Here is an 18,068-nt window from a genome sequence, read left to right on the forward strand (position 1 = left end):
AATCTTTTGACCACCTTTAATCACCCAACATTTTTGTATACATGGCATCACATGATTGGCCCTTTTTCTTAATAACCTTTTAATCACATGGCATCTTAAAGGGCCCCTATAGACCTCAACCTTTCCCTAATGTAGGCGTAAGGCACTGGTGTGAAAGGAGTTTTTCTTTGGATGATGCATGACTATCCCGGGTTCTTGGAGGGCTCAGGTACCTACTTGAACCTTATATGCATAAGTTTTAGCCTTTAAATTTTAAGTTTATATCTCTATCTCAATCATCTCAATTAAATAGGTCTCACAACCTCTAGAGATCATGCATGTCTGATATTTGTGGACCATCACTTGTTTTGGAAAGACCCTCTACACTTGAGAAGGTGATGTATGACAAACATCATCGATTTCTTCCTCCCTCACATCATCCCAAGTATGTGCCACATGATGTCTCATCACTTGTGGTGAGGGGTAGAGATTGGTTTGAGACATGGAGAAGCACTCCCAATCCACCACCAAATGGGATGTCTAGACACTCAATCTTCTTTCGACTTTCTTATTGTTATATTACTTATTTAGAATTCTTAGGCGCTCACAAGTTATGTATTGGTAGATAGTACACGTAATTGCTATGTATGTAGGTACATATCCTTAAAGGATCCATTAAAATGGCTGGTCTCAATGGTATTGAGGATGTGTGTATGATCGAGGGGGACAACTTTCCTAGAACAATTCTCACTAGCCAATTGCATCTTGTGGTGCATTTGGTTGATGAAGTGGCGTTATGCGGCATTGTTCATGTTCAATGATGTTTTTCCTTGAAAGGTTCATGAAAACCTTGAAGGACTTTGTAAGACAAAGAGCAAGGCTAGACGCAAGCATGGTAGAGGGATGGTTTATGCAAGAGTCTCTTGTGTATATCTCAAAATATCTATCTCGCATAGATCCTTCAATGCCACGATTATGGAGCAATGAGGAGGATGACCGACTAATCACTAATGTGCCTTAGAGAGAAAAGGAAGGCAACGAAGACTAGATGAAGCATTACGCCACAAGGTGAATACATTCTACATTCTAAATAGTCCCATCATGGAGAAGTGGATTGAGAGATACAAGGATGCAATCAATAGACGAAAGGATGAGAGAAGTGCTTTCAGAAGAGAAAAAAAGATGCTAGCCATTCCCACCTAGCTTGGAACCTCTACCAAATGTGATCAATAATCGCTTCGTATGGCAATATTGATGGCATTGTAAAATGGAGAGATGATCACAAGAGAAGAGCATGAGTATGCAAGAGTATGTGAACCTCAAGTAAGTACATTCTTCATCTCTATCTCATATATATACCTTGTTTAATGCACTATATATACTAATTATCATGTTTTTGTTTAATGTTGGTACAAACTATATAATGCAATATGGTCAGAGGGAAGACACTTTCGCACGGAGCCTATTCTTCTCAGACTGCACTCCAAAGTAATCTTGCTTGCGTCGCTTTGTGTGCAAGTTATTCTCCGCATCACCTGTTTCATCTTCGCCGTCTAAGTTCTTTCGCTTCAATGCCCTGCTCATGAGTGTCAGACTTGTACGTTCCACCCTTTGGCCCTTTACAACCTGACATTCATCCAATTTGAGGACAAATATAGCCTTTCCATCCGTCTCCTCTAATGTCATATCATAAAACAGAATCATAGCTCGTTGAAGCGCCTCCACCTCGAAGTAAACATTGTTAAACTTGTTGTAAGCAAAATCTTTTGAATTTGACATTGGCATGCTACCATCCACCCATCTGTTTAGCCGCCTAGCAAGTCGGCAATATTGTTGTTTGCTGACTTCCTTGTCATAACTATACTGTATGGTGTTGGAAGTATAGATCGTGTCATTCCTTTGCCTCGTAAACGTGCTGTGATGCAAGTATACAAAGCCCTATATCCCTTATCATCACTGATACCTGTTGTGTCGCACACAGTGAGCATGTCAACGGGACTGACAATCTACTCGAATTTCTTGAGAAAATACTTTTGAATCCTGTCATGCAATGCACCATTTACTGGATTGGTTATCATATTGATTACTTTCTGCTCTGGAATAATGTGCTCAAGGATAGACTCCTCAGTATTGGAACAACCTAATATTGCTTTAGCACATTCCCTGGACATCACATAGTTCAGAGTCAATGACATAACTATATGAAAAAGGAATGTAATGCTAGTTTTGAAGCTGTGATTACCTTGTTTGACGCACACGTCACTTGCGAGCTCCCCATCTTTGGAAAGAAGACTCAGAGGCTTGCGCTTTCGCTGCCTTGCATTATATCCCACGGGGAGGTGAGTGAAATGATCGACACATCGGCGAAGGTTCCGAGTCGAGTTTTGAAGACGAAGATAGTTCTCTATAACTCGATCCTTGCTTTCCACACCTTCATGAAGCTTCATCTTCTGCTCTGCATCCTCCTTCTCTAGATCCTTGAGTCGAGCCAGCATATGTTCCTTTGTGGCCATGAAAGTTGACGCACATTCTTCCTTTTCTGCCTTGCATAATTTTAGAAGCTTCCTGAGGTGATTTTGATTTGAGAGTTCCTGCAAGTACAAAGAATAGAGCCTCTGACAGTACCCTAAGAAACCATTATAACAGTCACCCAAGAAGCGTACGACCTGCGTGATATTACGAAAAGGGGGAGGTGCACTAGTCTGTGGATCAAGGGGATAAATGCTTCCATCAGTCCAAAGATCAATGGCTTTTGCACCTTGAAGTCGTAGCACCTCATGAGGAATACATCCCTTCGTTCGATTACTTTGCATTGTGGCATACTCCTCGTCTAAGTCCACGTGCAAGCGAAACTTTGATTGCTTGTTGGTGATGTCCCGTAGAGCCATTGTACCTAGCAAATGGAGATGGAGGAGATGTAGATGGATACAGAGGTGGAAATGTAGCACCACAATTGTAATGCTCTCCTCAATTAGCTCCCTTCCCTTGGGTGGCCATATCATACCTAACTTGTCTCCTTACGTGCTGGTCCAACCCCAAAACAATCAAGTTCACATTTCCCTATCTAGGACCATTCCCTGGCTGTTGTTGAGCGTGTGGCATCTAATGGTTTGGCATTTCCTCCCTTCTCCTAATATCATGTTTGTCTTCTCTCCTAGGTGGCAAAGGGTAAATGTCACCTCCCATTCTCCTAGGATAAGGATAGTGAGGAGAAATATGACCCCTCACCATACAGCTAAAACACTCAACATTCATATTGGGTCCTTCACTTCCCCTACCTCTTAAACCATCTCTGTCTCCTACCCTAGGAGCATTTCTACCCCCTTTGATGAGATTCAAGTTTAGATTCTCCATCTTCTGAGTCGAATGAGTGATTCCTTGCATAAGCTAGTCTGTGACCACCACCACTAGGACTACTCAAGCAACTCTTCCCTCCTCTGCTCCTCTCTCCCTAGGCATGACTAATCTTCCTTCAACCTAAACCTCTCTTTACTTCTGAGCCATTCACTATATCTTCCATTCTTTCTCCCTAGCAATCCATAAATCTTCTTTAAAAGTCATTGGCCTCTTCGATTCCACCTTCTCCTTCAGATCCACATGAAGATGCTGGAGAAGGATAGGCGAGTGCTCTGTTCTCAAAGAATTGTCCCATCTTTCCCACAAATCTTGAAAATGATATACAAACCTATCAAAAACATCAGACAAATTATGCTTTAAATTTTGAATCCCCTTCTATAAAGCATCCAGGGATTCACTCTGCTCGTAATATTGCACCAAAGCCACCTTGATATCCTCATATGTCTGACCCTCATTTGGCTGAGGTCTCCATGTCTGCAAACCACCTTTAGCATCTCCTTTCAACAACATGGTCAGCGAAGTCAGCTTGTTGCCATCCCTCTCCTTACCAAAGGTGAAGGTTGTAAGTCCATCCCTACCAAGAACTGCTTCGGATCTGCACTAGCATGGCCATGAAACATTGGTACGTCATCATAGCAGCCATCTCCAATATTGAAAACTTTTTAGACTTGCAAACACACTAAAAGGTTCTTTCAAATCCATCCTTAGTGGAGAGGAGTCGAAACAAGGCCACAAGTGTGTGAAACAAGTCCACAATGTGTTAAAGTATGTGAACAATCACCAAGGAACCTCAAAGTGTGGGAATAACACTCACAATGTATGTGAATTACCCAAACATAACATATGAACAATGTGAAAGAGCCCTCAAACTCCCAAAAGTATACACACATGTATAAGAACCTCAAAGTGTGGGAATAACACTCACAATGTATGTGAATTACCCAAACATAACATATGAACAATGTGAAAGAGCCCTCAAACTCCCAAAAGTATACACACATGTATAAGAACCTCAAACGTGTGAGCAACCCTACAAACTCAAAGCTTATGAACAAACACCACAAGGTGCAAAATATTCGGGTGCCCAATTAGAAGTGGGAAAAATGTCATGTGAGCCACATGGAGTATGGAATGGATGGTTGAAAGGATATGGAACGGGTGTGAAAAGATTAAAAATTTATGAGGGATAAAGAAAGTGTAAAAGGGGTCAAAACTTTAGTGAGTGTGGAATGGAAGACCAATGTGAAATGGGAAGGTGTAGGTGTGAATGGTCTAAAGAAGGTGTGTAAAAACCCTATTATTTCTTTGTGCTCCCTTCAATATCTCAATGCGTTGATTTGGGGTGAAAAGTCCTCTAGATAATGCCTTTTGGTACCATGTTTGCATTGGTATTCTTGTGATTTGGAATCTATGTACCCTTGTCTTTATTGGAAGCTATTTTGGGTATAAAAAACCAGCTATTGAAGATTGAATAAGAACAAATAAGATTCCAAGACAAATGCTAGAGCTTGGTATATGAAGCCAACATATTACCATTGAGGTCTGTATTCATCGAGATCTTCTTCATACTTACCTCCATATGGCTTAAGTAGTTCTACTACATCTTTGGGTTAATCTTGTTGATCATCTTTTTAATTCTGATCATGACTTGTGTAGAGATCACAATTGTGCTCTACTACTTCCAACTTTATAGTGAAGATTACCACAAGTGGTGGAGGGCATGTTTGACCTCTCGGTCTTGAGCACTCTATCTCTTGCTTTATGCCGCATTCTACTTCTTCACCAAGTAGGAGATAACAAAACTGGTGTCTGGTGTGTTGTATTTTGGCTACATGGTTATCATGTCTTGCTACTTTTTTGTGCTGATAAGAATAAAAAAGTATTTTGGCTACATGGTTATCATGTCTTGCTACTTTTTTGTGCTGATAAGAATAAAAAAGTAGTGAAGATTACTAGTGGTGGTGGAGGGCATGTTTGACCTCTGGTTCTTCACTCTATCTATTGCTTTATGCCGCATTCTACTTCTTCACCAAGATGGAGATAATAAAGCTGGTGTCTTGTGTGTTGTATTTTGGCTACATGGTTATCATCTCCTACTACTTTTTTTGCTGAGCACAATTGGCTTCTACGCTTATTTTTAGTTTGTGAGGAGCATATATGCCTCACTGAAGATCAGTTGAGTTTGTATGTACGAAGTAAGAACAGGGAAAATTTTAATGTGAGGACCTCACTCTTCATGAGTTTTTGTGGACAAGGGGCTTGTAAAAAGATTGTTGGGAAGATTGTAATACATAAAATTTGATCAAACTTAACCAAGAATACACAAGATTGTATTGCATAGATCAATATTGCATTAAACTCTTGCACTAATTCAATCCTTTTGCTTTGCATCCACCAAGGTTACATGTAAATATCCCTTTTCACTTGAATTTTAGCAAGATTCACAAATCTTGCAACACTTCTATGTTATGTCTTCTGTGTGCCTTTATCTTGAAAAAGATCTTATAAACTAAAGTTGCATAAAAATTAAGAAGATTGATATAGCAAACTATTTCTAGCAATCTGCACATAAATCTTTGCATTAAATTGATTTGTGCATAGTCTTCAATACTCTACATTGTTCCACACAAAAATCTTTGAAAAGAAATTGTGCACAACAACCTTTGAAAAGTGTAAACTGCTCCCGTGACTCTGTATATCAACCTACACTTTGCACAAGAACCAAAAATCTCTGCAGAGTAACCTTGAAGACTCTCCAGAGTAATCTGAAAATTTTTGCACCAAATCTTGCACATCAATCTAAAATTTCTGCACCAAATCTTGCACAACAATCTGAAATTTTGCAAACTTCTTAAAACTACAAAAAGATTTTATACACTTTCTTGAAACTCCATCAACTTTTTGCATAACAACCTTTCTCTTGCATTTTTTGCACAACATTCTTCTTGCAATATACCTTCAAAAACTCTAAGTTTGGCAATCTAGGGTTTCACTCTTGAAAAAATACAGGCTCTAAGGATTAATCTCTTAAAAAGTATGCTCCCTAAGCAAGATAATGCAACAGATCACTCAAAAAAGATTTGCTAAAACTTATGTAAACCTGAATTTTGAAAATCAAGAAAATTTCAAAAAATCAAGATCAAGAACTTTAAGAAATCAAAGAGTAAAATGGATTATGGTTTTGAAAATAGTGATTAATTATATAAATTCAATAATGATTAAAACAAATTTCATTACTAATCTTCTTAAATCAAGAAATTAACAAATCTGAAAATTGTGTAAAAATCAATTCTGAATGATTAACACTAATCATGATCAATAAAATGCATTCTAAAAATTGAGTTCACAATAATCCAAAAATGATTAATCTCCTAATCAAAGCATCAAGATCCAAGCCAACAACTCTGATACCAATAAAAGAAAGCAACATCTAGCTTAGCCTTGGAATAACCTTATGAACTTGGATTAACAAAAGCTTGAGAGATTAACACTAAGAACAACAAAAAGTAAAGTGTAATGATAGTCCAAAGATATCATTTAAAAGCTATAATAGTCCTAGAACACATGCCTTTTATAGTCACAAGGCCCATCTGCCCTAATCCTACATGTGCATGACCCTAAGTCCATGCACCTAACCCATCCCATTTACATGTGCATCCTAAAATATACTTGTTACTGTATGGTGGATTCATGAAAATGATTTTGTAGGCACATGAGGAAGGTGTGTAAGAAACCTTTAGATGATATATTGGGTGTGTGAAAAACTTCTAGATGATGGATGTATCATCCATTAGTTAAAGTTGTGGGCAGTTGTCCTTGGTCAATAGTGTGAGTGGGTGGGTAAGTTGTTCTTGGTCAATAGTGTGAGTGGGTAAGTTGTGGCCCTTAGTTGAAACACGACTCCCTTATTGCCATAGCTGTTGCGCGTACAAGCCTTGGCAGACCTCGGAGGTGGGGGAGTAGAGCGGATACGTGTGCAACTGGTTGCAGAGACCGTTAAGGAAGGCAGCACCGTCATTATATGAAACGGCCGCGTCCAGGTCATCTCGTGCGAAATACCCAGAGGCTGCAGAGCAGACAAAGCTATTGCATCGCTGTGCAGGAGAGGGCTAGAACGGCATACTGCCAGGTGGCAGGCGGATGAGCAAAGTAAACTCGGATGCGAGCAGGATGAATTTGGGCCCCACGTGGTGGGTATTAAAAGTAAACTAGGGAAAAAAGTTGAGGGAGGCTGTTGTGTGGCAGGATAATAGATTCCACTAAATTCTTATTTTCAAAGGTTGTTTTTTGAGATGTTCTCTCTTCTCTTCCCTTCTCCCTTTCTCACACAGGCAATAAATGGAAACAAGGATCCATTGAAAGCAAGTTGATGGAAACTTGAAGGGATGGTTACAAAAAATCTACAATACCCTTTAAGAGGTCAAGGTATGATAGAAAGCAAGAAGGGAAGACCTATGCTAATATCATTACTTTTACCCCCCACATTTTGCTTCCCAAAACAAAGTTCATGTCCATATCAAGAGGGAGCCTCTTGGAAAAAGCTACCCCATGATAATATAGTTTGTATCAATATGTACAACAATATAGTACCTATACACATACTAAATATTCGACTAACAATTTTTTTTAAAAAAAAAAGATAATGAGAAAGAGCACATGTCAAAACAAAAGAATGAAGTACGACTCTATGTTATAGGCTGTGAGCATGGAATTTTCGTGGACCAACATGAGTGACCCTATCCTGGACCTGGATTACAAGGATGGTACTATGGAGGGTAGCTAAGTATTCTTCCTTTCCAGACCCACTCATGCTATTTTTATGCACCACTAGGGGAGAGTTGTTGTGGAGCTACGTTTGTAGACCTGCTCTACCTAAGGCTCCATCCCCTTGCACCATGTATTACCTGTAGGCATCGCATGTTGTATGTAGCATCCTACTTATGTTGGCACTGTAGAACTTATTTTAGGCGATTAGGTACATGACTATCGTAGTCCATGGTAGGGGAGACACCACAACGACATGATCACGTGAGTGTACGTTACCTACTGAGAGGACCCTATCAAGACAGAACTACACAGGAACAACATGAAGAGGAAGGAAGGAGGGTAAGAACTTATGGACTTACACCGTCATTTATGGCAGTAATGTTTTCGCTTTCTTGTCCCTTCTAAAGCATGGTGGGTGATTAATTTCCTAGACAGCTCAGCTCATGGTAGCAACTTAGCTCACTTACCTATAGTACCCATGCTATATCACAGTGAGGATGCACGCAGACCATTGCCTAGTATACCAGAGGACACATATTTATATGAAGCACACCCAAGTGAGGAGGAAAATCAACCTAGTGAACGAAGAATTAGAGCATGCTTATGTACTATGGTTATCTAACGATGAGCTTGCTAGATAAGTTTGATTGATAGGTTATTGAGGTGCAATCATGTAGACTAGCTCTAGATTTACAACATGCAATGGACGTGCAACCTTATTATGGGCAAGATTTTCCTCATTGCCTAGGTGTATTCTGACCCATCCTCATCTTTTGTTATTGCTTCAATCTTTGAGTACTTGCTTGCATCGTTATGTAATTGGTCTATCAATTTTCTAGTTATTACATGGATAACCATTTACGCTTTGGTCCTAGTTCAATCCTCCCTGAGATCAACCTTAGAGTATGCCAAGTACCCCACCTTTCTTAGTGTTCCCTCTTTAGTTAGAATAGAGACTTATAGGTGAATTGTGAAAGTGAAACTAATTTATTTTAAAAAAATAAAGAAAAACTACACAAGAAGATAACCATTACCACCATGTGCGATCTAGGTAGGACTTTTAGCTCATAGTGATGGAGCCTTGGGACCGTAGCCTTAATCTCCATGGGATGGGACCTTATGACTCAAAACCTATTAATAAAGGGCTTTAAAAAAATAGTCATCACTCTAGAGCTACTTAGCGGTCTTAGATACTCTTTTATGAGGTCTCTCGGTGCCATGGCTTAGTACGTCTCTGCAAGGTGGTGACCTACTTTTATATTTTTGGAATCAAAACAAATGCTTATAATAATCACTGAGTAGTTTATTTTATGAGACTAGATAATAGCTAGAGATGGTTTCACCAAAGTGATAGTGCGTCAAGTCTAAGGTCATAATCGGAGGCATGCTTTTTATTCCATCTTAGTTTAGATCAAATTTAGACCAACCTTAATATTACCCTTATCTTAACTAGAAACTTTCACTAGTCAAAAAACTCTTTTATCATTCCTTGATTGATGTTTGCATTATCCTTGATGTTTCCACAAGAACACCTTACTCGTTGTACCATGTTGCCTTGTAGACCTGCCAAGACCTTCGACATTTGCAATGCCAACATACAACCAGCAAACAGCCTTGAGGAATATTCATTGACATATTTCAAGGATCAAATTTGCATTAGGAAGGGGGGCATGTTAACCCTCATTAGACACCTCTCTAGCATCCAACCATCCATTCACAACCGTCACTTCATTTGGCCGTTGACATTAATAATGCTAACATTATATATTTTACATGCGTGATCGTCGTCGCTTCTAAAGGCACGCAACGAGATTAATTATGGAGGCGGTGCTAGATAGCCATGGACTTATATTTTAAGTAATGCCACCAAGGTGTGAAGACTAGGGGCCAAGATAAGGGTTATATTGTATTCTCACCATTCATTCTCTTATGCAACTAATAGAGTGATCTTCTTATCTACTCTCTTGTGTGTCTTACTTGCTTGTCTAATTCAATTACAACTACTATCTGCTCATTGTATATGTGTGAGTGCATGTGAGAGAGAGAGATTGAGTGAGAGGAGGGTCGACCTTCGATTGGAGTGTCATGAGGTAGTGTTGGAGTGGAGTTTTGGAGTGTGGCTGCACGGCTATGAGAATCCAAGAGCACAAGCATTCATGAGGTGAGTGACACACCTTTCCCCTACAATTGTGAGCTATATTATGGAAGATTAGCTTCTTGATTTTAGCTGTTTTATGCTCCTGAGTGCAGTTGGGCACATCCCTTATGAACTTGGTTAGTTTCTCTACTCTTTCTATGATACAGGGGCTTCTCAAATAACAATGGATCTAAGTAGATATCTAAATCAAATGAAAAGCTCTATAAATCCATATGCATAGTCCTCTCTCCTATGAGGTATCACCTCAACAAAGTCATCACTATGCTCCTGAGACTGTCCAAATATATGCATTAAATCCAAGTGAATGTTGCTAGGTATGCTATGAGACCTAGGACTAGAGATATAATCATAGATATCCCCATGAATAGAATACCTAAAAGAGTAGCCAACCTCAGCTATCCCTAGGAACTAAGGTCTATGCTCCTCATGCATTATCATCGTATGCTCATCAACATGTGAAGTATCATCATCGTGAATCTCAAACGTGGCAATGGATGCATCACTAATCAAAATCTGATCCTCATGATAGTCTAATGCATCACTATGATCCGTTGTAATATAGGTAGACAAAGGCATATCATCAATCATAATGCTCGGAATGCTCATTGTCATCCTTCCCATCGAGATCATGCCCACATGATCTAATTGACATACATCACTCTAGCTAGTACTATCACATACATCATCATAATGTGCATATGTATCACAATCATCATGTGTATGTGTGTCTGAAACATCAATATCATCATGTGTATGTGGGTGTGATATGTCATCATGTGTATGTGGGTGTGATATATCATCATAGGTATGTGGGTGTGATACATCATCATCATCTAAATGGTCCACATCCTTATGAACATGACCATAACTACTCATGAGTGTAGGTCGCTCGCTTAAGTCTCCAGGCACATCATCCCAAGCGAACAATGTTAGACTGTTCGTGTCAAGATAGCCACATAAGTTAACAAGAAATTCACCATGTGTGGAGTATCATCTAGACCATCAAGCACATATATCTCCCTCATCAAGTAGACTAAACTGGCTAGGTGATAAACCCTCAAGCTCATACATCCATAGATGACATGAATATGCTCCCCCATTATTGCATGATGTTGGTGAAGAAGATTTAAAGATTGGAGTCACATGGTGCCAAATGTATGTGTGAACTTGGCAAATGATATGCAACAAGTGACTCAAAATGTTAGCTGAATATAGAGCATGAGAAAATGTCAACTGTGTCCTAGTGATGTCGACAACGATGATGATGAGTAGCAAGGCAATGGATAGTGATAAAATGAATAGCCCATAACTGCATATGAACAATCTCTATAGAATCCCCCAAAAATATGTAAAAGAAACCCAAAACGTGCTACGCATACAAACGAAGGCTAGCAAAACACAAATGCATGCAAGGCTTTAAATCCCACTAGTTGGGAACCTCTAGATGTTGCTAAGGCACACTAGTAGATGACTTCAGTGAAAAGATGGAGGGGAGAAGAGAGCTTGAGCTCCTGCAAGAGCACACACTCACAAAACCCTAAAAGAGAACACACAAGGTGAGAGGCTGAAAATCTTCTTCTTCTTCACACAACACTCAACACACCACCATATACAAAGATAAGAGTACACACAATATGAAAAGGTACTCAACCAAATACATACTAGGGTTCTCTATAGTGTGAACCCAACTAAATGAGCTAGCGCTATAACTATGCCAGTCTCTAGAATGGCTGTCACACAGCCTATCATCCCACTGGCCGCATATCACCCATGATCTCACCAACCATGCCAATGGTGTAAGTGTGGGGCCTATCCCCCATGCGGCTCATTAGTGTCCACCGCCTCACTAGATGAGCTTGATATCTCAACACTCCCCCTCGAGCTCAACTCAATCTCATGTACACCAAGCGAAGCCCTGAATTTGCGGAGCTTCTCTATACCCAATTCTTTGGTGAAGATGTCAGCAACCTGATCCTGTGTGCTGACATAAACAAGGTCAACGTCTCCTGCTAAAACCTTCTCTCTATCAAAATGGTAGTGCACCTTTATATGCTTCGGGCGAGCATGAAAAACTAGGTTCTTGGCCAACTGTATAATGCCAATGTTGTCACAGAAAATGACAACTTGTCTATCCATTGATAGACCCAAATGTGCAGTAGCTTTCTCAACCAAGCTACCTCACATGCTGCCATAGCAGCACCTCTGTACTCAGCCTCTGTTTGTACTGGATAGAGCAACCGTAGGCTACTTCTTGCTGCTCCAAGTCATAGCAGCACTCCCAAAAGAAAACATGAAGCCACTAGTAGATCTTCTATCTGAGATACTACCACCCCAATTAGCATCAGTGTACCCATGTACACATATCTCTCTCCCACTTTCAAAAAATAGTCCACAATGCAAAGTAGATCTCACACACCTCAGTATGCATCTTAATGCATTTAAATGTGGCTTTCGAGGAACCTGCATAAACTGACTCACCAACCCAACAGCATAGCTCAAATTTGGCCTGGTGATCGTCATGTAGATCAAGCTTCTTACTATGCGCCTATACATAGTAAGATCCTCCAAAATCTCTCCTGAATGTGCACTCAACTTGCCATTCTGATCCAATGGCACTGAGATAGGCTTATAGCCTATCATGCCATACTTGGACAGCATGTCCAAGCCATACTGTCTCTGTAGTAATCCAATACCATGAGGTGACCTAATCACCTCAATACCCAAGAAATATCTCAGCTCCCCCAGATCCTTCATCTCAAACTTCTGTCTAAGCAAGATCTTTACATCAAAGATCTCTGCATCATGGTCCCCCGTAATGATCATGTCATCTACATAGATGACAACAAGCACAACCCCTCTATCACTGTGTCTCACATATAGCGAGAAATCTGCATTGGCTACATGAAAGCCAATAGTAACATTATATTCAAAAATCTTGTCAGACCATGCTCTTGGTGCTTGTTTTAAGCCATACAAGGCTTTCTTCAACCTGCAAACATGCTCGGGGTGACTCACATCCTCATAACCAGGTGGCTGCAACATATACACCTCTTCCTGCAAATCCCCATGCAAGAATGCATTCTTTACATCCATCTGATGTAAAGATCATTGCTTTGACGCAGCCACTGCTATCACAACTCTCACTATTGCCATCTTGGCAACTGGGCTGAAAGTAGGGTTGCCACTTAGGAATAACTTAAACACTTGTAGGACATTGAGACTGTGGTCATAACCTGTAGTGTACAAACACACTTGCCTTTGCATAGCACTATCTACTACTTAGTCTCACTTTGACTAGTCTTTACTCGCTTCTTTTAGCATTCTTTAAAACTCTAATCGGCCTTTCACTTGCATGCTCACGTGTCAGATTGTTGTCAGGCGTTTTTCTGAGTGGTCTTTCTGGGCTCATGTACATACGTGTGCATGGTGTAAATAAAGGATTTGTTTGGGAATGCATTGCCAGATGCTCTGGGTGGATGCTTTTGTTTTGAGGCTTGTCCGGTGAGAGATTGTTGGAGATGACATAAGTTACTCGGTTGTCTGGAATTGTGTGCGCGTCCAAAGAAATAATTGGGCAATTAAAGGCTGCATCTTGAAGATGTGTATGGAGGCATGGGCATTAAAAACTGAAGGGGCCAGTGTTGCCTTGAGAAAGAGGTATTTGTTTTGGGTTTTGGAGGTCTTTTAATGATTGATAGGCTAATGTAGCCTTGGGCATTAGGTGGAAGGAATTGGTGGCTTTAAGGGAAAGTAAAATAAAAGGAGGATGAACGTTGCCAGCTGGTAACGTTGGCGTGGAGCGTTGAAGGGCTGCCAGCGTATACCCTCCAGAAGATGGCGAAGCATAGCGAGTTCGAGAAGACAAAAAGGCCGTCGCCGTGTTGTTGTAGGATGCTCTCAGGCGCAGCTCTGCAAGACAAGCCAAGGGAAGTTGTTGGCCAGGAGCAGGCTGGTGAGGCTACGGGGGGCTCTCTAGCGTGGTGGAGGAGCGCAGTGTAGCTGCTGCTGCAGGTATATGAAGTGGAGCCTCCCGTGTGCAGGTGAGCGTGGAGCATTGTGAGGCGCAGCTGGTGTAAAGACCGTGGGCTGGCGTGGTAAGAGAACAACCGTTTGGGCTGAAGCGTGGAGTTTTGAGTAGGCGCAGCTGTGGTTGACGCAAGGTAACAGTCAAGGGCTGGGGAGCAGAGACGTGGAGCCGCCTAGTAGGTGAGACAACTGGGTGATTGTGCAGCTGCAGCAAGGTTGGTGTGGACATGCAGGTCGGGCTGACAGGGATGGGTCAAGTGGAAGCCTCCTATGGGCAAGGTAGGTGCTGAAGGCAAGCATGGAGGACATGCGTGTTGGAGAAGGCAGAGGTTTTGGTGGGGCACTGCCTGTGGGAAAGAGACGGGTGCTGGCATCAAAGGGAGCTGCTAGCGAGGACAAAAGGGGAGCAGATAAGCTGCAAGTGACAGGTTTGTTGGTGTGGGCCACCTAGGAGACAGGGTTGTGGACAGAATGGGTGCCGAGTGAAGCCGAGAGAAGGATAGGTGTTGCTGCTTGGTGGTGGGCCGGTAGCAGGGCAGAGACAAAGGGCAGATAAGCTGCAAGAGGAAGTGGGTTTGTTGCGGGCTGGCAGAGGATCAGCACAGAGATAGAGAGTGAGAGAGAGAAGTGTTGGTGTAGCTGCTCTGCTAACAACACATGGAGAAGTGATGGGTTGCAGAGGACTCGAGGGTTAGCTGGTGTGGGCGCCTTCTGGAGTGAGAGTGGTCGGGTTCATTCTGGTGTGATTGGTACAGCAGGCAGGCGAGAGGTTCGTGGTCGGGGATGTGGTGTATCCTCGGCAGGTCTGAGTCAGTGTTTTGTTTATGGTTGTGTGAGTAAGGCTTCTGTGTCGGGAGAAGCTTGTATGAAGTGTTTTTTGGAAATATATTGCTGGGTGTTTGTTTATGGTTGTGTGAGTAAGGCTTCTGTGTCGGGAGAAGCTTGTATGAAGTGTTTTTTGGAAATATATTGCTGGGTGTTTGCTTGGTCTATGGTGCCTCTGTTTTATGCTGTCTGTCTGGCGTGGGTTGGGTGGTGAGTGCGAGAATTGTTCCAGCCGGTGGCTGGTGGTGCCCCCGTTCGTGTGTGTGATTCCAAGTTTGCGAGGTGGAAGGGCTATAGAGGCAGGGTTTTCTTTCTTTTTTTCACCTCACATCCTTCTGGTGCCCCCACTGAGGAGTAGCTCTGGCGTTGTTCTTTGCCTAGAAGGGCGTGTGTTCTGCTGAGGAGAGCTCAGGGATTGTTACAGGTTGTCATGATGTGGTCTTATCCGGAGTTTCATGGCAGGAAGGGTGAAGATGTGGTTGATTTTTTGGAGCAGATGGAGCTGGCATGCATTAGCAACCATGTCACAGATGAAGAGCAGGTTCTGAGGTTGATAAAGATTTTCTTGAAGGGAGATGCCCGAAGCTGGCTTAAGGGTTTTGAAGCACAGGACGCTGGTGTTCTGACCTTAGATAGGTTGAAGGAAGGCCTTTTGGAGCATTTTCAGCAAGTGGAGGATTCTAGTGTGGTTTGGCAGGAGCTGAGTATCTTAAAGCAGGTACATGGACAACCACTCGACGATTTTGTGAAGGTATTTACATGTTTGTGGAGTAAGTGGTGTATGACATTAAAGCAAGAAGTTCCTCCTATGTTTTTGAAGAAGAGCTTGTTTATTGATGGTCTGTTACCCCATTTGAGGGTCAGGGTTGAGTTGAAGAATCCCAGGTCATTCGATGATGCTGTTAGCATTGCTAGGGAAAAGGAAGGCAAGGTTTTGAAGCAGATGGAGATGGGTATTTATCCGTATGAAGGTGTTGTGTCTGCAAGGAATATGCAGGTGAATTTGGTTGAGGTGGATAAGAGTCCTATGCAAAGCTTGATTAGACAGGAGCCTCAAAGGCCGATACAGGTACAAAGGGGTATGTTTTATATGCCTTCTGATTTTTTTCCAAAGTTTGAAAAGCATGCGCAGGTGGATGAAAAGCAGGTGAAGGAACAAAGTAAAGATGAGAAGTTGCCAGTGGATTTTTCTTTGGATTTGGATGTCGTGGCTGTACAGGACAGTGAGTTGGAAGGTCCTATTCAAGATCATTTGGATTTGGATGATATGCATGCACATGGAAGCAAAGAGGATGATGCCTTGGGACTAGCTGATGATAAGAAGGAAGAGGAGCTGGTTACAGGATGCTTTGAAGATGTGCTAGATTCTACAAGGGAGGAGGATGGGGTAGAGACTTCTGATGAAGTGAAGACGGTTTGTGATGCAGATGTGGAGAGCATGGAGGAAGATCCTATCATTATGGATTTTCTTGGACAGCTGGATGATGGTATGGTACCTGCGAGATGGATGAGGTAGATGTTGTTCCATTTGATGCATTATGTGGGGAGTCTTTGGACGATGATACCAGGGGGGTTGGCAACACTGAAGAAGGTATGCATAATGATTTGGCTGATGAAGAGCGTTGTGTGGTGAGCATTGTGCCTGAGGATGATATTTGGGAAGTTGCTAGCCTGGATGAGCAGGAACCAGAGGTGGAGATGGATGCTGACATGGTTGAAAGTGTAGCTAAGGCTACCTTACGTGTTGCTGAGATGCTGAAGGCAAAGTCCATGGATGACAAAGGTTCTGAGCCAGTTGAGCTGAATGATTGTGAAGAGATGCCTAAAGTACAAGAGCTGGAAGTGCTGGTGGATACTGCTGTTGGAAAGGATTTGGATTTTTGTGTGCAGAAAGGTCAAAATGCTCGAACTTGGCCTTCACAGGTGTTGATGGATGGGATGCTAAATGCTGGAATGCCACAGGTTTTGAAGATAAGGAGGTTTGTTGTGGGTGAAGAGCAAAGGCTTGAAAATGATGCTGTGGTCAGAGTCTGTGAATGCTGATCAGATGATGGACATAAATGATTTTGTGATGCGTGTGGTTGGTGTTTGGTGTGCAATGATGCAGCCATGGTGTTTGAGGGATGCTGGGGAATGGGATGGTGAGTTGCTGTTTCCTTTTGATCCTGGTGGATGAGACTACTGGAATTGTGTTTTGCTGCTGAGCATGAATGCTCTAGCAGATGGGGGGTGGCAAAGTATGTCAGGCGTTTTTCTGAGTGGTCTTTCTGGGCTCATGTACATACGTGTGCATGGTGTGAATAAAGGATTTGTTTGGGAATGCATTGCCAGATGCTCTGGGTGGATGCTTTTGTTTTGAGGCTTGTCCGGTGAGAGATTGTTGGAGATGACATAAGTTACTCGGTTGTCTGGAATTGTGTGCGCGTCCAAAGAAATAATTGGGCAATTAAAGGCTGCATCTTGAAGATGTGTATGGAGGCATGGGCATTAAAAACTGAAGGGGCCGGTGTTGCCTTGAGAAAGAGGTATTTGTTTTGGGTTTTGGAGGTTTTTTAATGATTGATAGGCTAATGTAGCCTTGGGCATTAGGTGGAAGGAATTGGTGGCTTTAAGGGAAAATAAAATAAAAGGAGGATGAACGTTGCCAGCTGGTAACGTTGGCGTGGAGCGTTGAAGGGCTGCCAGCGTATACCCTCCAGAAGATGGCGAAGCATAGCGAGTTCGAGAAGACAAAAAGGCCGTCGCCGTGTTGTTGTAGGAGGCTCTCAGGCGCAGCTCTGCAAGACAAGCCAAGGGAAGTTGTTGGCCAGGAGCAGGCTGGTGAGGCTACGGGGGGCTCTCTAACGTGGTGGAGGAGCACAGTGTAGCTGCTGCAGGTATATGAAGTGGAGCCTCCCGTGTACAGGTGAGCGTGGAGCGCTGTGAGGCGCAGCTGGTGTAAAGACCGTGTGCTGGC

At 42.2% G+C, this 18,068-nt stretch overlaps 1 pseudogene; it reads left to right on the top strand.

Annotated features, from left to right (window-relative positions):
• The first annotated feature begins 4,515 nt into the window (after window positions 1-4,515).
• On the top strand, window positions 4,516-5,516 carry LOC147606494 (transmembrane 9 superfamily member 7 pseudogene; annotated as a pseudogene).
• Window positions 5,517-18,068: the final 12,552 nt, after the last annotated feature.

This window comes from Cibotium barometz, chromosome 57, assembly GCF_041138505.1.
Source record: "Cibotium barometz isolate CiBa-2024 chromosome 57, ASM4113850v1, whole genome shotgun sequence".
In the NCBI taxonomy this organism is placed as follows: Eukaryota; Viridiplantae; Streptophyta; class Polypodiopsida; order Cyatheales; family Cibotiaceae; genus Cibotium; species Cibotium barometz.